Raw genomic sequence first — 24,521 nt, 5'->3', positions numbered from 1 at the left:
AAGGAATATTAAATATCCTTGGTGGGACATACCCTAAGGATAATAACTAGTACATAAAACCCTCCAAATTGTTTTCCTCTTTTTTAATTGGCATATGGACAAAACGTAAAATGCTGATTAAAGATAAAATATCCACATAATAGTATTACTTATATAGATATAGTACTACCATCACATATGTCTAAAGTCAAGCTGGTATCTAAACCAAAAATAGCAAATATAAGAGAATCCTTGTTCTCCAAAATCTGCTACTACAAAAAACCCAAAGGGTTTCACCAACAGTGGCATTCGGTTACAGTTATTTGTAAATTCTGGTAATATCACAGAATTTTTACAAAGTAACAAGTGACAGCCAAAACTCCGAACAAATGCCTGACACTGTAAATATAATCTTTATTAACTATAACTATTAGGGAATATGCCATTTTCTGGATAACTGAGCTTTAGCCACAAAAAGGATGGTTCACCTACAGTAATTTATGAAATCACTAAACTAACTCTGAAAAACCGGAGTTAAGATCTGAGTTTTTCATATTAACACCGCTTTGAAAACAACTATAACTAAATATTAATACTTAAAAACAAATTTTATTCCTATCATATAAGTAACATATGCTTTTCATAGAAAATAAAAAGTAGTATATTAAATCCTTACCACTAAAACCATGATCCTAGAATGAACTAGTATTTTGATTTAATTTCTTTCAGGTTTATGTGAATACACACATGAATGAGAAGGGCAGGAAAATACACCAAACTTTACTGTATGAAATTAGAAATACAGTTTTCAGTTAACATTTTATTTTCCTATATTAAGTATCTTTTAAAAACCAGGATATTTACTGGTCACGAAACATTATGAACTCCTCAAAAAATTCTATTATTGTGATAAGTAGCAGTTAACTCTTTTCTATGCCCCTTTAAAAACCGAAACATGCCACTCTGAAACAACAAATATTCAATAAAATGTCAAACATAAAAATTCTTTTAGAAACATTTAATAGAAACTGACCTCCGAGGCAGGCATGCAGAAATGGCTTGATGGATTAAAAATATATTGACACTAGATCCCATAAATTCCTTCTGAGATGTTCACCACCATGGAAAATCAAACACTGCCTGTTATTCTAACATAATCTTTTGGAAGAAAGATAGTCCTTTATTTTCTGCTAAAGATACTGTTAAAGAAACCAGATACTGTTAAAGATACTGTTAAAGAAACCAGAAATCTAAAAATCTACAAGTATCATCAAAAATTAGTCAGCCTGATCATAATGGCTCCATTAGCCATAATGAAAAATTTATATCAAAACCCAAAGGTGAACTTTACAAAGCACTTTAATATTCATTATCTACCTGGAACCTCACAACCACACAGTGAGCAAGGGAATCCCAGTTTTTACAGATTAACTGAAGCCTCAGGACTGAGTTGCAAGACCATAACTAGAATCTATACTTCCTCTCTGTATTTTTCCATACAATATTCTAGATACATAAAATGTAAATTTTATTGCTTTGCTTTTTCTCATTGTAAAAAAAAGTAATAAATGTTCATTACCACCCCCCCCCAAAATAAAGAAAAATTACCCTCATGACATACAGAAGCGTTTTTTCTATAACTTTAACATAAAGGAAAACCAACCACTGACTTTTCCAGATACATACATCTTGCTGGAGTGACTGCCAACATATAAATCCACTTTTCTACCTAAGAATACGGGTATTACACTGGCCAGTTAATATAAATGAGAGTACTTATCTTTCTACGCTTTACTCAGTTTAAATGTCACTCAATCTGCTAATCTCTTCTACTATACAGATGGATTCATTAGCCAACTGTTTTCTACCGCAAATTGTGTCCCTTCATGTCTCACAGAAGGTAAGTCATAACTCTGACGGTATCACAAGTTTGGCTGGACAATATCACTAAAACTTAAAATGCCAAAATGTGGTACACCTCAAAGAAACTGTCAAAAAAGAAACAGAAAGAAAAAATAAGCAGACGATTAGAAACATCATTTGATATCATGGAGGGCACCACAAACTTCACTGTCACCTGAGCAGGCTGATAAACATGATTCCATATATTTAAAAAAAAAAAAAAAAAAGCTCAACTTGCTAATGCACAATGCTAAGAACATATCACCATGAGAACCATGCATTACCCATCCCATATAGCAATGATTTAATAGTTAACTATTTCCAGGAAAACAATTTTTTTTAGATTTTATTTATTTGACAGAGAGAGACAGCACAAGCAGGCAGAGTGGGAAAGGGAGAAGTGAGCTTCCTGCTGGGCAGGGAGGCTGATTTGGGGCTCCATCCCAGGACCCTGGGATCATGACCTGAGCGGAAGGCAGATGCTTAATGACTGAGGCACCCAGGTGCCCCAGGAAAACAACCTTTTGATAAACAGGATGAATATAATTATATGTACTTTTTTAAAAAGCACTGCATACATAAATGGATCTTGAGAAACCACTCTGTACTCGTAGTAAATGATGCCTCCCTGAGAAGTGCTTTGGTGGGCCTGGTTACCTTGCTACCCTCAAGAAATGTAATGCATTAATCAAAGAGAACTGTCTAATCCAAGATGGAATAAAGAAATCTCTCCTGGGACTGTTTTTAAAACTAGAAATGAGAGGGGCGCCTGGGTGGCTCAGTGGATTAAGCCGCTGCCTTCGGCTCAGGTCATGATCTCAGTGTCCTGGGATCGAGCCCCGCATCGGGCCCTCTGCTCAGCAGGGAGCCTGCTTCCCCCTCTGTCTCTGCCTGCCTCTCTGCCTACTTGTGATCTCTCTCTCTGTCAAATAAAATAAATAAAATCTTAAAAAAAAAAAAAAAAACTAGAAATGAGAAAAGTGGTGGATGTTGATAAAACTCATATGCTACCAATAGCATTTTTACTGCCTCAGTGAGAAAACACAACCACGGAAACAAAATAAAGCCAATGTAACAGAGGTCAGCAGGCCCAAGAAGTAAATACAGTATGGAAGACATTCACTACCCAGATGCAACCGTTCTGAGGCATAACTGTATTCCTGCCTTCCTGGCAATTAGGCTGTTCACGTTCATGAAGCGTACAGGCCAAAATATGTCTGTCTCTGCCTAAAATGAGTTTCTAGAATCTTTGATTAAGCATACCTAAACTATCTGGTCAAATGCCTTAAAATGCTAAATTCCTTTAAGTCTTCACAAAGCATAAAAAAGCATATATATCATGTACCTTTTTTTTTTTTTTTTGAAGCTTTTATTTACTTGACATGAGAGCTCGCGTGCACAAGAAGGGGGAACAGAAAAGGTAGAGGGAAAAGCAGGCTCTCCACTGAGCCAGGGATCATGACCTGAGCTGAAGACAGACGCTTAATGGACTGAGTCACCCAGGCACCCCAATATGTTATATTTTGTATAAAAAAAAGAAAATAAGAAAACACATATATTTGCTTGCAGTCACAAAAAGAAACACAGGTAGGATAACAGAAACAAGCTGATTACCTATATGGGATACTGGACAGAAAGGACTTAAAGAAAATGGGAATATTTCATGGAGTACATCTTATTATACAGTCTGACTTTCAGAAGCATGTTAACAACCAACACTTATTTAAATTAAAACAAGGATGGAAGAAGGTAAAAAATCTAAAATTGAAAGCAAACTAATCATTTTTCAAATGTATACTATAACCCACTTAAAAAACTGATGCATGTAACTTACGAACCCCCTATTTGCTTTATATATCCTCTGTTTTAGAGGAGTTAGGAAAAAGGGGAGAACTACAATAAATTCTTACTTTTTTTAGTAGTTTGTTTTGGGGAGATTTTTTGGTAATGATAGAGCTGAAGCAATTCTTAAATTACTTTAGATATGTTATAGGATTAAGCAAATAAGTAAATATTTGATAGTCTGGGGAGCCAGGGCTTTCACTGTGCAAGACAAGATATATATATATGAAATGAGAAAAAGAAAAACTGGACAATAAATTATAAACCACTGAAAAAAACAAAAGTCTGTAACTCCATAGCAATCAAACACTGCAAATGTAGAGTACTGACTTGAAAAATCATCATTTTGTAACCATAATAGTAAAGATTGGTTCAGACAAAAATATCTGTGCATGTTAAATCTAGAGGAAATTTTAATAAGTAGGACATCTGCGTAGTATTAAAATGTCTCTCCACCAATCAATTAGTTCTGGGGGGATAGGGAAGAAATCAAATATTTTGACCAAATATGTTATCAAACGTATTATCATTCATGGCAGACAGATGGACATCATGCACCTACAGATTTGATACCATGGGGACCCAGCACCACTTATGTGATTTTTCTGGCCAGGGACACATAATCTGAATCTAATCAAGAGGAAACATTAGATAAATCCAAAATGAGAAATGTTCTATTACCAAAAAAAAAAAAAAAAAAGAAAGAAAGTAAAAAGAACACAGAAAGAAAGAAAGCAGGCTGTACTTTTCAAAAATGTCAACTTTACGAAAAACAAAGAAAGGTTATAGGAATGTTCCAAAGTAAAAAAGACTAATGGATGTAACAATTAAAAATACAGTTATCTGACCCTAGACTGATTCTGTACTGGAAAAACAAAACAAAACAAAAAACCCATAAAGTGTTATAAAGAACACTACTAAGTCAACTGACAAAATCAGAAAATGGTCAAGAATTTTATCAATGTTAAATTTATTGAGGTTGCTAACTATACTCTGACAACAAAGGAAAATACTCCGTCCTTAGGAAATAAACTAAAGTTAAGGAGTACAATAATATGCAATTACTCTCAATCAGTTCAGGAAGAAAAAAAATCACATGTGTCTATGCGTGTAAAAATGGAAGAGGGGACGTAGGGACAGACAGGGTATTCCTACCAAAGATTTAATTAATTCGAAAGTTCATGACCCAACCTCTTCAGTCCAACACCAGACTAACCCCTTATTTATATACGAAGTCAAAAAAAAAAAAAAAAAGACTCCAAGTATGGCAACAGGCAGAAAACATGCAACACAATAAAAGAGCATCAGCCCTAAACACATCTTTGTTTTTCTTTTTCTACATCCTGCTCACTCCCTATTGACTATTAGTCAGCCCATTATGCAATTCAAAACAATCTCATCTTTGGGGACATTTCAACTAATCTGATGATATCCACCCTGCTAGGAGGGGTGCCAGTGAATTACTTCATGCAAAATTGGTTAACTCCCATAAGTAAAATTTAACACTAATATAGCATAGTGTTTTCTAACAAGTTAGACCTTAGATTCAGTGTATTAATTCTGGTCCTGCTGAGTGCTAAAAAAGTGACCTTCAGCAAGCTGGTTAACCCAAGCCTCAGTTTCATCATGTGAAAAATGGGAATAAAAACAACACCCACTGCAGAATGGTGATTATACTTTTAGGGGCCTGGGTGGCTCAGCTGGTTAAGCAACCAGTTCTAGGCTGCCTCTTAATTTCACCTCAGGTCATGATCTTAGTGTCCTGAGTTAGAGCCCTCCCTCAGGCTCTGCACTCAGCAGAGTCTGCCTGAGATTCTCTCTCCCCCACCTCTGCCCCTCCAAAATAAATTAATAAATCTTTTTTTTTTAATTATACTTCCTGACTCAAAACAGGTGCTGCTCAGAAACTGTTAAGATAGTAAACAAAATGCTTTACTTAAGAAGTAGGTAGGTATCTGCTTCTTTTATTAAGACTTGGGTTATTTCTGAAAATGTCAAGATAGCTGAGATAGAAATAAAATTAGCACATGTATATACACACTGTGAGTGTGGTATATGAGACATAACTGGGGAAATTTGAATACCGGCATTAAGGAATTATCATTTTAGCAGTGATAAGCATGTTTTTCACTAAATATTGTAGAGAAAAATTCTGAACTATAAATTGAATGATATAGGATTTGATTAAAAATAATAGGGTGGAAGGTAGAGACATGACCACTAGCTTGCAATTACTGAAGCTGGGCAATAATTACATGGGTTAACAATTACATAATACTCTCTGCTTTTGCATATTTTAAAAATTTTCCATAATAAAAACTTTTCTAAAGAAATGAAGACATTCAAAAGAAATTAAGACTGGAACAAGAATTATTTTGGTATTCAAGGGATTCAAGAGTTGAAAATAACCCAAAATATATAAATGCCCAAGGTAACCACAAAGAAAATACCAAAATATGTGTACCTTAAAACCTTCCTGTCCTCCCTAAACTCTTCTCAGGACAAAACCCTTGCTCTTGGGGCCTCTGGGTGGCTCAGTGGGTTAAGCTTCTGCCTTCCCACGAGGTCATGATCTCAGGGTCTTAGGATCGAGCCCCACGTCAGGCTCTCTGCTCAGTGGGGACACTGCTTCTCTCTCTCTCTCTGCCTGCCTCTCTGCCTACTTGTGATCTGTCAGATAAATAAAATCTTAAAAAAAAAAAAAAAAAAACCCTTCCTTTGACCCTTGCTGACCATTATAATAGCTATGTTTTATTTCTACACCTCATCTTCCTCCTTTCCATTGTTATCTTCCAAATAGCTGTTTTCATTTTCATTCTCAGCCACAAATTTCAAACTATTATAACTATATAAAGTTAAAGTAATTAAGGAGCAAGTAATGTTGAATATAAAGAGGGCCTTATTGGCTTTAGCCACAAATAAAATTACTTTCAAAACCTGTCGATCTAAACCACCACATGCCAACATTCAGTAGCTCCTCTTTCCTTGCAAAACAGCCCAAACAATGTTACTGGGTACCCATACTGGAAGCACTGATTCTTAGTATATAAAGCATTTTATGAGGAATTTGGACAGATTTATTCAAACTTTATGACCAGTACACATTAAGTCATGCTAGAAAGAGCACAATTTGGACTCCAAGGGCTAGATAGGTTCTTACCCAGGCTCTGATAACTACTAACTGAGTTCATTCACTCAACACAGGAGCATGGAGCCCGGGGATAGATACAAAGATGAATGTAACAATCATATAAATAAATGGTTACAATATATTTGGTAAGTGCTACAAGAGAGGTACATACAAAATGTACAGATAAACCAAAATTTTAATGAAATATTAGATGATTTTTCAACTGCCAAATTCTATCAATTTAATCTGAATTCCTTTAAGCCTCTTTTTAACTAAAAGGGAATATCCACAAGAAACAATCTTTTATCAAAAGATGCTGCCTGAAACTTAAACACTTGTAATAAAAATATCAGCTAATATTTATTAAGCACCTAGTATATGCCAAAGTATACAGGCTTTCTATTCATTGTCTCTTTCAAGTCTCACAACAATCCCAAGCAGGAAGTAGTATTATCACCAATTTACAGGTAAGGAAACAAAAGTTTAGAAAGAATAAAGTAACTTACCCAAAACCTTAGACATTCAGTAAGGGAAAACAACAGACATCTGAATCCAGATCTCCTGATTCCAAAGCCTATTCTCATTTCACTAAACTATTTGTCTTGCATTTTCTTTCACTACATAAAAATTTCCAGAGATCACCTTAAGAGCACCGGAGAGAAAATCTTTACGACAACCATGAAGTACAAAGTGATCTCTGATTTTTAATAAGCATTTTTTTAAACAAGAGTATCTGCTATATACACTCTCCAAGACAAAAAGATTATAATACTAAAATATAACCAATATTCAGGGTAAAAAATATGTGACATGAATAAATACATTCTGAAAACTAGTTAATAGAAACTAATGAGAATTTGTGACGTCTTCCAACTGTTTTTTCTTTCCCCTTAGCAGATAGCAACAATGAAGCAGGGAATGGCCCAGCATATTTTACTGTATTAACAGGATGGATTCCACACAATTTTTTAAAAGTGCATATTACAAAATATGCATAAGAGCCGTATATGAAACGTTGTCAAATTAAAAAAAATGCAACATAAGCTAGGTCTAGAATGCCTAATAAAATTAAAGCTATGTTGAAATAATGTAAATTATGCACTTATTTTTCCATATAAACTCATTAATCATTTTTTGGAAACTAATTTTTCTGATTTAGCAATACTAATTGCAAATCTGAATCAGCAAATATCCCCAATAAATAAATCAACCCTTTAAAACAAATGGGGGGTGGGGGGACGGGAAACGACGAAGAAATTTTTTTGTGCACAATTCCAAAGCCGGTTAGAAAAAAAAAAAAAAAAAAAAAAAAAAATTGAATCAACTTCAGTTGCCGGATCCTGTTAACAAGTTTTTCTTCAAAAAGCCATCAGATTAAAATAGGGTTCCACACACCCCCCAATTTTCTCCTTAGAGTAAATCTTGAGAAAAATTAGCTAGAGGCAGCCGTCATTGTCTAGTTCAATTAAAGATTTTGTACTAACGTTAAGTCTCCCTCATTCGCAATTATCTCAAACAACAAAAGATCCGTTTCAAACGTCCTCAAGGGCTGAACTGTGCGTTATACACTCTCCCCCCAGCTTTAACAGAACGGGGCGCAGCCTAGGAATCACACACAAACCATTAACGATCGGTATTCCGATTCCTTGGAGAAATTTGTAAGTATCAGAATCGTTTGTGAGCGCCCTCCGTATCCCGCACAGAGGTGACATTTTCTTTGCTTTCAAGGCTGCAAAAGGCAGGCACAAGAGACAGCGACAGCAAAAGCCGCTGGATCTAATATTCCCCCCTTCACCCCAACTCCCTCTCCCCCAGCCCCAAACACAAACATGCTCTTCTCCGCACGCTTCTTGCACAACGCCGTTCGCCAGGGGGTTTAGCTCCAGCTCCGCCGCCTCTCTTCCTGGCCCGACAGGAATGGTTACTCCCTCCTCCATGCTCCCGCACCACCCCTTCCTCTGGCTGTCAGGCCTGGCGCGGCCTCGGCAGGCCCTGCGCCGATGGGGAAGGGGCCGCCACGGCGTTGCCAAAGGGCTGTCCTCATTCCTCCGCCCAGTGCACCCGCCGTCGGGTGGCTCTTCCTGAAGCAAGGTCCCAGCGCAGTTACCCGACCCGGCCCTCCAGAGCAGCGAAGTGAACCGACGCGGTAGCGGAGCAGCCAAGCTTCCCTTCCCATCCCGGGGGTCCCCCAACCTCCTCCCGCCCCCGCCGCCTGCCCGCCGCCATTTTGTGCGCAGCCGCTGCGACACAGATACAATAGTCGGCCCGGACCGCACGGGAAAGGCTCAGGACCCCACGCCATGGGCTCCCGCCTTCCAGCCCCCTACACCCCACAAGGCAGCAGTCCTACCTATGCCTACCCGACTAACAGCCGGATCCCATTTGTGCCCCACACAGTTTAGCACTCAGCCTCCAGTCTCGACGCCGAAGAAGCTACCGCCTCCAGAGAACTGCACGCATGCGCGCCTATCGAGCCTTTGCGAGCCCTCATCTGCTCCCGGCGCCTGCGTACCGCTGGCACCGCGCTCGCCAGGAGGCACGAGAACGGAGCCTGAGTAGCTTGTTTCCGAAAGGGGGCGCTCTTGGGCGTAGCGTTCCCGGAGCCCAGCGTGTCCTTAGGCACCCGTTGTCAATTCCTCTACCTGCTCTCTACCTGTCTTATCCATATGATGCGCAAACTATAAGACCCGTGTTTTCTCGCCTCCGCGATGTCTTCCCTGAACATTTTTGCCTTTAGTAATATCTTGCACTGGATATCATAATACTTTGTATGGTTAGGAGTTTGCCTGCCTTTAAGCTCTCGCCTTATATCTATTTTTGCCATTCTATAGCGGTGATGTGATGTATATCACGGCCACTGAAAATGTCAGAAAATTAGAAGGCTGTTGAAGCTTATTAACCTAAAAGCTTAACACTCTAAAAATCTTTCCATGTGTCATTTCACAATCAAAATACCTCCCTTTGTGATAGATATTCATAACCTTCATTTGGTTTGAAAGAACTTGAATAACTCAAGGTTACTCTACTACACCAACATAAAGGCTCAATCATTGGGCAAAAATCTGGCAAAATTCCCAAGTCTCGCCTATGGATACCACAAAAATCACACCACCTAAGTCTCATGTATCAGTTACCAAGCAGATGTATATTATTCTTTCTTTTCTATTCCTATAAATATTTTATTTATTTATTTGACAGAGAGAGAGATCACAAGTAGGCAGAGAGGTAGGCAGAGAGGTTGGCAGAGAGAGAAGGGTTGGGGGGCGGGGAGGGGAGCCGGCTGCCTGCTGAGCAGAGAGCCCTCTGTGGGGCTGGATCCCAGGATCCTGAGACCATGACCTGAACTGACCGCAGAGGCTTAACCCTGTGAGCCACCCAGGCACCCTCACTTTCTTTTCTTTTCTCCTTTCTTTTCTTTCTTTCTGTTCTTTCTTTCTTCTTTTCTTTCTTTTTCACAGAGATGTATTTCTTTTATTCATGTTAAAATACATAGAAAAAGAATACATAGAATATATAGATACAGATATCTATATAGAATATATACAGAATAATATAGAATATAGATAGAACATATAGAATAGTATAGAATATATAGAGAATATATATAAAAGAAAATACATAAAATCTATCTTACCCGATTTTCATTTCAAATTAAAAATACTGCAGAGGCAGCAAACCAAAAACAACAAAGAGAAAGCCAACAAGCCAAGTCCACATAACCAATGTTAAAGCTTCAAGTGTTTTCTTCCATACATTTCTATATATTCATACTAACATACACAAATGTGTTATTTGCATGCAATGGGAAATGTTCTTTTTCTTTTTTGCCAAAAACTTGACATTAGCCTGCTAGTTCCTTTTCTGATTACTGGAATTTCTCCAAGTAGATCCCCTTTCTTAAATAGTTGTGCAATATTCATAGCATGGCTCCATCATCAATTATTCAACCTGTTGACACTGAAGTTTTTTTTAGTCTTTCTGACACTCTAAACATTGGTGATACATAAACAGTCTTACCAACTGATATTTTTATTTCTAAAGGCTAGAATCCCCAGAGTTAGACATCTACATTAAAGATATATATATATATGTATTATATATGTGTAGTTGGATTTAATTCTATTAGATATTGTCAGAATGCTTTTTGAAAAGTTTATCCGAAGTCCCACTTCCACCAGATGCATAGGAAAATGATCATTTCTCCACAACCTCACTTATTTCTCTAAACTCTGAAATGACTTAAGTATCATGGAACATGTCCATTCTTTAAAAGTTGGTGTAGGGGCGCCAGGGTGGCTCAGTGGGTTAAGCCTCTGTCTTCGGCTCAGGGTCCTGGGATCGAGTCCCACATCAGGCTCTCTGCTCGGCAGGAAGCCTGCTTCCTCCTCTCTCTCTCTCTGACTGCCTCTCTGCCTACTTGTGATCTCTCTGTGTCAAATAAATAAATAAAATCTTTAAAAAATAATAAAACTTGGTATAATTAGGGACACCTGGCTGGCTCCATCAGTACAGCAAGTGACTCTTGATCTCAAGGTTTTGAGTTTGAGCCCCACATTAGAGGCAGAGTTTACTTAATGAATGAAAGAATAAAAGAAAGAAAGAAAGAAAGAAAGAAAGAAAGAAAGAAAGAAAGAAAGAAAGAGAAAGACTGGGTGCCTGGGAGGCTCAGTCGGTTAAATGTCTACTTTTAGCTCAGATCATGATCCCAGGGTCCTGGATTGAGTCCCACATTGGGCTCCCTGCTCTTTGGGAGTCTGTTTCTCCCTCTACCCCTCCCCACTCCTTGTGTTCTTCTCCTTCTCTCAGTGTCTCTCTTTCTCTGAAAAAAAAATACATAAAATCTTTTTTTAAATTAAAAAAATTAAATAAAAAATTAAAATTTAGGTTGGTATAATTAACCTTTGAAATATCTCACCTGGTGCTTTTTCATGGGGTGGCTCTTGAACAACTTTCTCCAGATGGTTTTATGGTATATAATTTGATTAGAATTTCTCTCTCTTCCCTGCAATCATTTTTGTAATTTAATTCTCCTCGAAAAACATCTATTTCATCTGGTTTTATTTATTTATTTGAGAGAGAGAGAAAGAAAGAGAGAGTGAGCATGGGGAGAAGGAACAGCAGGAGAGGGAAAGAGAGTCCCAAACAGACTCCACACTGAGCATGGAGCCCAGTCCACGACCCTGAGATCATGACCCCAAGATCACAACCTGAGCTGAAACCAAGAGTCAGATGCTCCACTGACCATGGCACCCAGACATCACTCATTTGGGTTTTCAAATTCATTTTCCTAGAGTTGGGCAAACTAACTTCATAAATTCCTTTTTTTAAAATGTTGTCCCCTTAAATAGTTTTATTTATTTCTACAGCACTTATCACCTTCTAACATACCATATAATTTATTTCTTATTGTTTGTTATCTGTCTCTCTCCACTAGAACATAAGCTCCATGATGTTAGGGATTTTGCCTCTTCTCTTCACTGCTTTATCTCCAATATTCCAATATCTAGAATAATACTTGGTACACAGTAGGAAAATCAGTGTATTTTTTATTAAAAAAAAAAAAAAAAGAACGACCCTGATGGGTAAAAAAATGTGTGTGTGTGCATGTGTGTATGAAGTTATTCAGTCTCCTTTCATATCTACTGGCCATGTACATTTCCTCTGTGAAAAAAATCTTTTTAATATTTTTTGCTTATATTTCTAATAAGCAGATGGTCTTTTTCTTATTATAAGATAATTCTTAGTATATAAGGAATTTTTTTTTAATTTTTATTTATTTGACAGAGAGATCACAAGTAGTCAGGCAGGCAGAGAGAGAGAGAGAGGAGGAAGCAGGCTACCCGCCGAGCAGAGAGCCCGATGCGGGGCTCGATCCCAGGACCCCGGGATCATGACCTGAGCCGAAGGCAGAGGCTCTAACCCACTGAGCCACCCAGGCGCCCCGAATATAAGGAATATTAATCCTTGTCAAATATGTCATAATTGGCTTCTCCCCACTCATATTTTCTGAGTGTCTTTTGCCATTATAAATTTTAAATGTAATCAAATTTGTCAGTCTTTTCCCTTATGACTTCTGAGTGTTCTTTTTGTCTAAGAAGTCTCACACCACCCCCAAGAAGCATACATACCTAGGAATTATATAAAAATTCTCCTAAACTTGTTAAAATTTTGTTTACAATTTCATAATTTTATTTTTTACAGTTAGACATACTAAATCTAAAATTTATTCTTGGGGGGCCTGGCTGGCTCAGTTGGAAGAGTGTGGGACTCTTGATCTCGAGGTCATGAGTCCAAGACCTGCACTGGAGATAGAGATTACTTACATGAACAAAGAGGTAAATAAATTTAAATAAAATAAAATTTATTCTCTTTGTATGAGGTAAAGATCTAACTTTGTTTTCTTTCAAATATATTAAATCAATCATGAAGTTTCCATGTACTAAAAAACCATGCTTTCTCCCCCTTCATTGAAGTGGCCCTTCCCTTTGAAAAACAAACAACGAAGAAGTAAATTCCCATATATAAAATGGATTTATGGAACTTCTAGCCTGTCCTCATTATCTATTTGTCTATCCATGGGCCAGTACCATTTGTTCATTCATTAACTGATGCACTAAATATTATCTGACGGCCTACTTTTTTCCAGGAACTCCTCTGGCACAGAAGAGTCAGTGGCAAACTACAAGGCAACACTGACTCGTGCCCTCATGGCACATACAGCCTTGATGGGGGAGACAGACAATAAACAAGGCAATATATAGTATGTCAGATGGTAAGTGTTATGGAAAACAACCAACCAAGATCAGGACATAGGGAATAAGGAAGTGACAGAGGTTTCAATTTAAACAGGATGGTGGTCAAGAAAGGCATAACTAAGGGATCTCTGGCTCAGTCAGTAGATGATCCAACTCTTGATCCTAGGGTCATGAGTCCTAGCCCCATGTTGGGTGCAGAGATTACTTTAAAAATAAATAGATAAATTTCTTTAAAAAAAAAAAAAAAGAGAGAGAGAGAGAGACATGACTAAGAAAGCAGCATGTGAGCAGAAAGCTGACTGAAGTGTATGAATAAGCAGTAGAGAAATCTGGAAGGAAGAGTATTCCAGGAGGAGTGAACATAAAACACAAAAACTCTGAGGCAAAAGCCAGCTTGTCATACTAGAGAAACTGCAAGAAGGCCAAAGAGGCTGCAACAGCGTGAGTAAGAGGGGACACAGCAGATGAGGTGGAGGAGAAGCAAGCTATATTAGTCTGCTATGGTTGCCATTAACAAAATATCACTGGCTGGGTGGTGGCTTAACCACAGGGATTTATTTTCTCACAGCTTTGAAGTCTAGAAGTCTAGATCAGGGTATAGTCACAGTTGGTTTCTCCTCAGGCTTCTCTCCTTAGTTTAGCAGTTGACCACCTTCTTTCTGTGTCCTCACACAGGCTTTTCTCTATGCACACACATCCCTGTTGTCTCTAACCCCTTCTTAGAAGGACACCAGTCATACTGGATTAGGCCCACTCACCTGCCTCCACTTAACTGTAATCACCCTTGAAGGCCCTACCTTCAAATACAGTCCTATTCTGAGGAATCCTGGCTGTGAAGACTTCAACATATGAACTTGGGAGGAGAGATTCAGTTCATAACAAAGGCCATGTTGAGGCCTTTGATTTTTCCTGTGAATGATATGGGAAGGTTTTGAACAAAGGGGCGACATAAATTGACTTACATTGATTATTTACTCTGTGTCACTATTCTAAATACTAGAGGACACAGTAGTCAACAAAAACCCAGAATCTCCTTTCGCGGAATTTCCATTTTTGTGGAAAGAAACAATAAACAAAGGCATATATAATGTGGTAAAGTAAAATAAGGGAAATAAGGCAAGTAAGGGAAAAAATGATGAAGCAAGGGCTAGGTAATGCCTTAGATAGGATAGTCAGGGAAGTCCTCCATGGTAAGGCGAGAGTGAAACAGAAATATAAAGGAAGAGAGAGGGAAAGTCTTGCAGATATCTGGAAGAAGAGATTTCCAACAGAGGACATAGTAAGTGCAAAGGCCCTGGGATCAGAGCACTTTGGGTTTGTTTAAGGAATAACTAGAAGGCCAGCACAGTTGTGGTGGGATGACATAGAGGAAGGACAAGATAAGGATGGACAAGTACAAGGGATCAGATTGTGCAAGTCTTTATAAGCTCCTTATGGCTATACAGAACATTGAATACACAGTGGAACAGGAATCACAAGAGTTTCCCTTCTAGCTCCTGCTCTGATATTAACCTCACTGGATTTCAGTTTTCATAAGGGGAAAAGGGGGAAGGGAAGAGACTAGATTATTCTGCCCATCAGATGTGAGTCTGGAAATCTATAAACTGAAAGATGCTCATGGATTCATGTGGCATGCATGAATTTTTTTTCTAATTTTAGAATCTACCATATCCACACCTCTCCAGATTTTTATATCTTCTCGCCACCTTGGACCACTTGCAGAAATTCTCATTCCCATCTAAAAATGTCAATATTATTAACACAAAAAAAGTCATCTTACTCCACCCACTCTTCTGACCATGACTTTTGTCCACAATCCTCCTCCCCATTTTTTATCCACTCTGTTTTCTGATTGGTCAGGCAAGTACTGAACAGCTCTGTCCACTGCTCAGCTCCTGCCTGCTCAGCACAGCTCAATGCCTGAAAGGCTTAGAGAAAAGAAGAGTCATCACAAACCTTTCCCTGGGATTTGCTAACATACATGGGGCTTTGTCTCAGTGACACAAAGGATCTCATCCTCGTTTCATCTCAAGTACAAGGATAGTAAAAAATAGGATTTGGGGGTAGTAATTGCCCTCCATATGTCTTTAGAATCCAAATCTAATGATTGGGATAGACACATGGCCATGATGAAAACCATATCATGCCTGCTAATTTCGTCAACAAAACTTGGCTCTTACCAATCCTTGAATTTTGCCTCCTTGGTGACAGACTATAAGGTGTACCCACGTAGCATTTAGAGAGGAGTTCAGAAACGAACTCAAAAGAGCAAGCAATTATTTTTCTGAGTTTTTATCAAAGCTCATGCAATGGTAACTAGAAATCAGATTGTCCCTTCTTGTTAAGGTGGTTTCTAAATACGACCACAGAGTCTTTGATAGGATTCATGTCACAAGGTAAAGCCTAATTCCACACTCACTGAATGCAGATGGGACTTAGCCTATTGTTTCTAATGAACAGAACGTGGTGGAAAGGATGCTATGTGACCTCTCAGGCTAAGTCATAACAAGGATAGCTTCCACCTGACTTTCCCTTCTTTTTTTTTGTATTGCTTATACTAGGTAAAGTCAGGTTCATGAGAACATTCAAACAGCCTATTGAGAAGCCCAAAAGGGAAGGAATTTGAAATACTAACAGAAGCAGACAGCACAACAGATCAGGAAAAGAGACTGTCAAAGAGAGTCCTGCTAAAACATTGTCATCCAGAAGTAACCTGTGTGCATCCAAGGCTCACTCTCTAAAGAGCAAGAACCCTAAACATCGATGGGGCAATAGGCTTCACTAAAACAGTTCAGCTAAGTTACTAAACAAATAGGGGCACCCGGGTGGCTCAGTCCTTAAGCGTCTTCAGCTCAGGTCATGATCCCAGGATCCTGGGATTGAGCCCCGCATCAGGCTCCTTGCAAATCTCCCTCTCCCACTCCCTCTGCTGTGTTCCCTCTCTCGCTGTGTCTCTCTCTGTCAAATAAATAAATAAAATCTTTTTTAAAAAAGTTAACTAAACAAATAAACAAACAATAACAAAAACAAGTCCCAGGGGAAAAGGATAATTGGGATCTAGATTTGCTACCATGTAGTACCTAAAATGTCTAGTTTTCAGCAATAAAATAATTGCAAGACACACATAGAAACAAGAAGGTGTGACTCATACAGAAGAGAAAAAGACAACAACTGCCTGTAAGAAGGCCCAGATATTGGATTTAACATAAAAAGATTTCATAATAATTATTAGAAATATGTTGGAAGAACTAAATAAAAGGAACCATGCTTAAAGAAGTAAGTAAGTGTACAACATGTTGCAACAAATAGAGAGTGTCAATAAAGATAGAGGAATAATTTTTTTAAAGAACCACATGGACATTAGCTAAATCACACCATGCTGGGCCCCATCGAATACTATAGAGCCCTCTTCTGTTAAGACAGCACTGATGCGGCAACAGGTCTGGATGCAATTCTGGATCCAGCTTGCATCAGAGCAGGGGTGCAGGCAAGCTTGGCATAGATAAACATTTTATACTCTTTTGGGGCAGCAGAGAGAGATTATGTGGATGGCAGGCAATGTAAGCTCCTCTCCCACTTCCTCTCTTCCAGGAAGGTGGTAGAATGGCTGCAACAGAAGTCAAAGGAGTAGGGTTCTTTTTCATTTTTGAAGAACAGTTAGATCAGATATAGAATTTTTGGTTGACACCTTTTTTTTTCTTTTAGCATTTTAAATATGTCATTCCATTGTCTTCTGGCCAACATGACTTCTGGAGAGAAATCAGTTGTCACTGTTACTGGGGCTCTCTTGTGCAAGATAAGTCCCTTCTCTCTTCCTACCGTCAAGATTCTTGGTCTTCTAACAATTTGACTATATTGTGCCTCATGTAGATCTCTTTGGGGTTTTTTCCCCAAGATTTTATTTATTCATTTGGGAGAGAAGGAGAGAACACGAGGAGAGGGAGAGGCAGAGGGAGAGGGAGAAGCAGACTTCCTGCTGAGCTGGGAGCCCAATGTGGGGTTCAATACCAGGACCCCAGAATCATGACCTGAGCCAAAGGCAGACACTTAACGGAGTGAGCCACCCAGGTGCCCTCAATTGACTATTTTCAAGTGTGTTGGTTTCTTTCTTCTGCCTGCTCAAATCTGCTATTAAACACCTTGTTTTAGTTTCTTACTAATCACCCCATTAGTGACAGCGGGATTCCCACTCTGGGATCACTGGCATGGATGAACACACGACACACAATGCTGAAAATATGAGATTGTTAGCAGTTTATTGTCACGTATACTTACAACCTGGGGAAGGAGGACATCACATAGGGTCCTGTGAGAGTCATACTTAGGAACAAAGTGACAACCACATGTGGGAGATAGGCTTTGTACTATCAATAGGGTGGGTTTGATACCTGGCTCCTGGTATCAACAATTATTTTGTTTGAATACTTTCAGGGACTTGCAGGGACTGGAAACATGTTACTCAGGAATAGTCAGGAACTGCAGCTGGTCCCCATGATAAGAAAATTTCTTTGGCTAGGGGTATGGATTTTCTTTTTAAAGTGATGAAAATGTTTCTAATATTTATTCCAGTGAGGGCAGTGTAGAACTCTGTGAATATGCTATAAACCACCGAATGGTACGCTTTCAGTGGGTGAGCTGTATGATATATGAATTATATCCCAATAAAGCTTTTATATTAAATGTTCTGTCTATAATTTATGAGACTTTATTTTAAAGCTACACAGAAAAAAAAAAAAAAAAAAGCAGAGTCTCCAGTTCAGCCTTTCAAAAGCCAGGTCTCAAAGAGCAATAGAATATGAGCTTTTCATCACTCGTGACCCAACAGCAGCACTGCGGACTTTGTCATCTCCTCATTCCCTCTGAAATAGGCAAGGGTTGTACCCTACTTAAATAAGTCTACCATGCAGATAACTCTGTATTTCTAGGTTTCTGTTTCTCCTCTAACCTTGGCTTCTGCTTCTCTTTTTTCTGCGAGTTTTCAATTCGGATTTGTGTGAGTCCCCTGGTCCCCTTTTTGGCAGAGTTCTCATACTAGTTCATTCATAAGTCACTGGTCTGGCTAATATAATGTCTCTTTTAGCTAAGGCACTTATCCCTAATTTAATTAGCTGTGGCAAAGGCAGTAAGGTAATATGATACATTGCTGGTGCAAATCTAAAATGAATGGTACAGCCATTCTAGAAATGCACTTTTTTTTAAAGCTAAACAAGAATTTTCTATATAGCCCTACAATCCCACTTCTGAGAATCTAACCTAGAGTAACAAAAACTTACACTGACATGAAAAACCTATACACAGATGTTAAGAGTAGGTTTATTTGTAATAGCCCCAAAATGGACACAACCAAACATCCCTGAAGGGTAAATGGATAAACAAATTTGGATACATTGATACAATGAACCTTAGTCAGTAGTAAAAAGAAACACATCTTTTAAAAAGGAACACATTACAGAAACATGCTACTGCTTGGATAAATTTTGTAACATGCTGGGTGAAAGAATCTGGTCTCAAAGGTTACATTCTATGTGATTCCATTTATATAACATTATCAGAACCACAAAACTGTAGCGATGGAGAGTAGATCAGTAGTTGTCAGGAGTTATAGTTGAAGGGAAAGTGTGACTATAAAGGGTGTTTTGGAATGATAAAAGTATTCTTTATTCTGATTATGGCAATGGTTACACAAATCTATACTTGAGTTAAAATACAAAGAACCAGGCACCAGGGTGGCTCCGTTGGTTTGTCACCTGCTTTCAGCTTGGGTCCTGATCCCAGGATCCTGGGATCAAGCCCTGCATTGGGCTCTCTGCTCAGCAGGGAGTCTGCTTCTCCTTTCCCTTGCACCTCTTCCCTATTTACTTGTGCTCACTCTCATACTTGCTCTCTATCAAATAAAATTTTAAAAAATCTAAAAATAAAAATATGAAGAACCATACAGCAAAAGAAAAAAAATTAGAAAGAATAAGTTTCAGTCAAAATGGTCCATCTGAAAACAAATTAAAAAAAAAATACCCTAGAGCCTTGCAAAGAAATCTCTTTATTGCCCAGAGACAATTTTGATCTCAAAATGGATGTGGATCATAAAATTACTAATCTTAGTAGGTTACAAAAGCCAATAATCTGCTTCAAGCTAATGCAAAGGAGACACAATGGAAGATCTGATCAGGGTCTAGGAAGACCCAAAGAACTGGTAAAGCCTGAAGAACCAATGTCCCTCTTACCTTCTCCTGCCTCACCCAAACCAATTCTAGGTTGGACAGAGGTGAATATCACATCATAAATGAGCCAGCTGAAATGCACACTGGGGACAAGTGGAAGATAAGCAGTGCCTCCCCTCCTCAGAAATGCCCCAAGACAGAGGCAAAGACTAAAACAGTTAAATTGAGTGAAGGAGCTTAACAAAGAGGCCTATTCTGAAAGAACAGAAATGAGTATTCACATTCAATGTTGATAGGAACAGTCTTTCTGGAAGTTGATCTGGCTTAACAGAAACCTTTAAAAAAAAATGTCTTTACTCTGAATATGGCAATTCTATATCTAGGAATCAATCCTAGAGAAATAAAATCTTTTATTTTTAAGATTTTTATTTACTTATTTGAGAGAGTGGGAGAAAGAGCACATGAGCACGGGAAGAGAGAGGGAGAAGCAGAACCCCTGCTGAGTGGGGGCAGCCCAATGCGGGGCTTGATCCCAGGACTCCCAGATCATGACCCAAGCCAAAGGCAGATGCTTAACTGACTGAGCCACCCAGGAGCCCCTAAAGAAATAAAGTCTTAAATACAGATACAGTCATTCGGTATTTAAAATGGCTAACACTGGGGGTCCCTGAGTGGCTCAGGTCATGATCTCTGTCCTGGGATTAAGCCTCAGGCTCGTGCCCTAACATCAGGCTCTCTGCTCAGTGGGGAGTTTGCTTCTCTCTCTCCCTCTTTGCTCTCTCTCTCTCTCTCTCATAAATTAATAAATAATAAAAATCCTTAAAATGGCCACCACTGAAAACAACTCGAATGTCCTCAAATTGCCAACGTTATATTTTTCATTTCACAAATATTTATTAAGTGTTATCTGTATGCTAGCCATTCTGATAAGCACTAAATATACAATAGTATATATACATCACATTAAGGGCAAAAATGGAGAGTGTTCAGAAACTGCAGAGGCTGCTTTCAGGCAAACAGGCTAGAGCGACAGAATGCAGAAAGGGCCACAGCCACCAACTGGCTGGGTATAGATGGACCCATCGGGTGCCCACCTCAAACTATCCCTAGGCCCTGACTGACCAATGGGCTCCTTACAACCAGGCACAGCTCCCAAGAAGATTCCGTGTGCCACCATATCTTTTCCTCTTCCCACTTTAAAAACAACTTCCACCCACCGCCTCCTGGCCGACAGCATCTCCTCTCCTGTTCCACCTATTGCTCCCTTGTGGTGTAGTCAATAAACTTCTGTCTCCTTTGTTCTGCTGTTCAGATGAATTCTTTCACTGCTTCTACCCAATTGCTGCCCCACATTTGGGGGCCTCCATTGTATCAAGAGACACCCCATTTAGGCACCACAGAAATTTTATACCAATTTAATGCAGCAGTTTTATATCTTAAATTTAATAACAATGCATGGCTATATTTTGTATATATTCAGGTTTTTAATTTCATTTTTTCCAATAACTTATTTTTATTACATTTCACAAAAATATTGGTCTGTGATATTGAAAATTTTTAAAAATTGGTCCTTCACCACAGATACTTTGAGAAGCATTGGTGTAGAGAATTTATAAGATGGAGTCTGATTGGATGCAGGAAACCAATTATTTTGCCCAAGAATTATAGCATAGACTAAAATGTTGGCAGTGGAGATAGTAGGAAATGGGAAGACAACATATTTAGGAGGAAAAATTGGTATAATTTGGTAATACAGTAGATAAGTGGGAGAGGTGAGAGATGTGTCAATGGTGATTCCTAAGTTGATCACTTATTCAGTGGGACAGATGATCCTGCCATTCACTTAGCTAGGCAACACTGGAAGACTGCCAGGTTTGGGGGACAAGGAGGGCTCTTGAGTTCTATCTAGCTTGGATATGTAGAGTTTGGCGTGTCTTTGACACAAGTAGAAATGCTAAATAGACAATGAGATATCTAGCGTAGGTCTCCAAAGAGGCTTATGAGATGTAAATTTAGAAATCCCTGGCAGGTATCTAATAACTGAAGCTGTGAGCCATTGATGAGATTACCTGGGAAGATAATACTGAATGAGAAGATGGTTAAGGCCAAGTGTTGAGAATAGGCAATATTTAATGACTATGAAGGAAAGGATGAGCTTGCAGAAATAACTGAGGGAAAACTACACAATTGCTTTATACCCACATAATAGAATACCACTCAACAATTTAGTTTTTTAGATTGTAATGTTTACTGAAAAAGTTTAAAGTATTTGTCATACGTTCCCACTTTGAAATAGAAAAGTATACATATATGCAGTATATGAAGTAGATGCCATCAAAAGCCCGGTGTTAACAGTGGGAAATACTGGGAGAGTTTTTTTCCCTGCTCATTTTTATTTCTACTTTAATTTTTTTTAAATGACCACAGTTTTTTCCTTAAGCCAAAATGAACTTTATAAAATTTATGTGCACACGAAGATACAGCTCTCAGATTTAAAACTTTACCTGAAACCTAGGATGTATATTGATGTTTTTTCTTTTGCTTATAAATATCTTTCATTTTTAAAAGATCATTCTGGGGGCACATGGGTGGCTCAGTGGGTTAAAGCCTCTGCCTTCGGCTCAGGTCATGATCCCAGAGTCCTGGGATGGAGCCCTGAGTTGGGCTCTCTGCTCTGAACAAAAGATACGGTGAGACATTTCACTGAGGGGGGTTAGTATAAATAGCCAACAGAAACCTGCTCAATCTCACTAACAACAGCGAAAATGAGACCTCAATGAGATTCATTCTGTTCAGTCAATGAATATTTATTAAAGTCTAGTGCATACTAGTTACCCTCTAATCGCTAGGGATACAACAGTGAACAAGACATACAAAGTCCCTGTCCTTGTGGAGTTAGCCTCAGTGGAAAAAGGCAGTGTTGATAAGGGCTCTGGAGAAAAATGAAGCAGGGAAGGGGGATAGGGAGTGGGAAAGAGGACCATCAGATTTTAAAGGGGATGACTTGGGGACTCCTGGCTAGTTCAGTCAGTAGAGCGTGCAACTTTTGATCTTGGGATTGTAAACTGGTACCCCACGTTGAATGTAGAAATTACTTAATATTTAAAAAAATTAATAAACAAACAAACAAAAGGGATGGACTAAGAAGGCCTCACAATTCAATAAAGGCCAGAAGGAGGTGAAGGAGTCAACCATGCAGCTCTCAGGGGGCCAAGGACAGGATTTTATGCACACCAATACTGTAGAGTAAAGCAGACAAAGACAAACCAATAAAAGAGATTAAGTAGTATTCATGGAAAGAAAAAAAGGACAAGGAACAGTAACATTGCAGAAACCTAAGAAAAAGACATCTTCCTCCTCAACTTTTCTAGAGAATCTGAACTCTAGAAGTTAACTGAGGGCGGCGCCTAGGTGACTTAGTCGGTTTAGTGTTCAACTCTTGATCTCAGTTCAGGTCATGATCTCAGGGTTGTGAGCTAAGTCCCACATTAGAGTAAAATAAGTTTTATATTTAAAACAATTTGAATTACACAATATCTTTTGGATACTTTAAGTATTTTTACCTACAAAGTTTTTTTTCAAAGATTTTATTTATTTGTTTGGCAGAGAGAGAGAACTTGAACAAGCAAGCAGAGGGAGAGGGAGAAGCAGGCTCCCCACCAAGCAGAAAGCCGGACCTTGAGCTTGATCCCATGATCTGAGCCAAAGGCAGACGCTTAACTGACTGAGCCAGCCAGGAGCCCCAGAAGTGTTCTTTTCTGAAGAATGAATGTACAAGTGTCAGATTTCCTCAGTAGATAGTTTTAATACGATCCTCAAATGGTTAAATAAGTAAAGCACAGTATCCTTTAAAACAAAAGCTTCTGGATTATTGAGGGGCGCCTGGCTCAGTCATTAAGCATCTGCCTTTGGCTCAGGTCATGATCCCAGGAGCCTGGGATTGAGTCCCACATCAGGCTCCGGGCTCAATGGGAGGCCTGCTTCTCTCTCTCCACTCCGCCTGCTTTTGTTTCCTCTCTCGCAGTCTTTCTTTGTCAAATAAATAAAATCTTTTTAAAAAAATAAAAAAAATAAAACTCCCAGATTATTGAAAAGGTCTTTTTTCTATTCAGACAGAAAATATCTAAAAAATAAAAAAACCTATCCTGCTTTTTTTTTTTTTCTTATTTCTGGGTTTTTGGGTTTTTTTTCCTATTTCACTACTGGGAATATAATAACCCTACAACCTTTAATAAAAAATCCACTGTATAAATAAATACAATCCCTGTCATAGTCTTTTCAGTGACTAATCTAAGGGTGGGAAATAGGAAAACATGCCTGACAGAAAAAAAGTTTATGAAATACCATCTCTAACAAAAACACCTAAATTTGGGACGCCTGGGTGGCTCAGTTGGTTGAGCAGCTGCCTTCGGCTCGGGTCGTGATCCCGGGGTCCTGGGATCGAGTCCCACATCGGGCTCCTTGGTCGGCGGGGAGCCTGCTTCTCCCTCTGCCTCTGCCTGCCTCTTTGTCTGCCTGTGCTCGCTTGCTCGCTCTCTCTCCCTCTGTCTCTGGCAAATAAATAAATAAAATCTTTAAAAAAAAAAAAAAACACCTAAATTTGATTTGGATGTTTTGGTTTTTTTTTTTTTTTTTTTTTTTAAACAAGATAAAATCCTCAAACAGTTCACTTATCTGCTTAACAAATGAAAACAAGGTAATTCTGTAAATTAATAGAAAAAAATTGAAACTTTAATTCCATAAAAATTTAACATT

At 38.6% G+C, this 24,521-nt stretch overlaps 1 protein-coding gene across 6 annotated transcripts in view; it reads right to left on the bottom strand.

Annotated features, from left to right (window-relative positions):
• ZNF638 (zinc finger protein 638) overlaps positions 1–24,521 on the bottom strand; it is a 133,260-nt gene that overhangs the window by 72,565 nt on the left and 36,174 nt on the right. Inside the window, exon 1 of one of the 6 annotated variants that reach the window (XM_059188011.1) lies at positions 9,214–9,353. The exons of 4 other annotated variants lie outside the window; for them this stretch is intronic. The gene's annotated coding sequence lies outside the window, so the exon portion shown is untranslated. Of the gene's footprint in view, positions 1–9,203; positions 9,354–24,521 lie in introns of those variants that run through there. One more of the 6 variants, XM_059188009.1, reaches the window with a different exon arrangement.

The sequence above is a fragment of the Mustela lutreola genome, chromosome 9 (genome assembly GCF_030435805.1).
Source record: "Mustela lutreola isolate mMusLut2 chromosome 9, mMusLut2.pri, whole genome shotgun sequence".
Classification (NCBI taxonomy): Eukaryota; Metazoa; Chordata; class Mammalia; order Carnivora; family Mustelidae; genus Mustela; species Mustela lutreola.
Note: the sequence above shows the minus strand (reverse complement) of the source record. Positions and strands in the feature narration are given on the sequence as shown.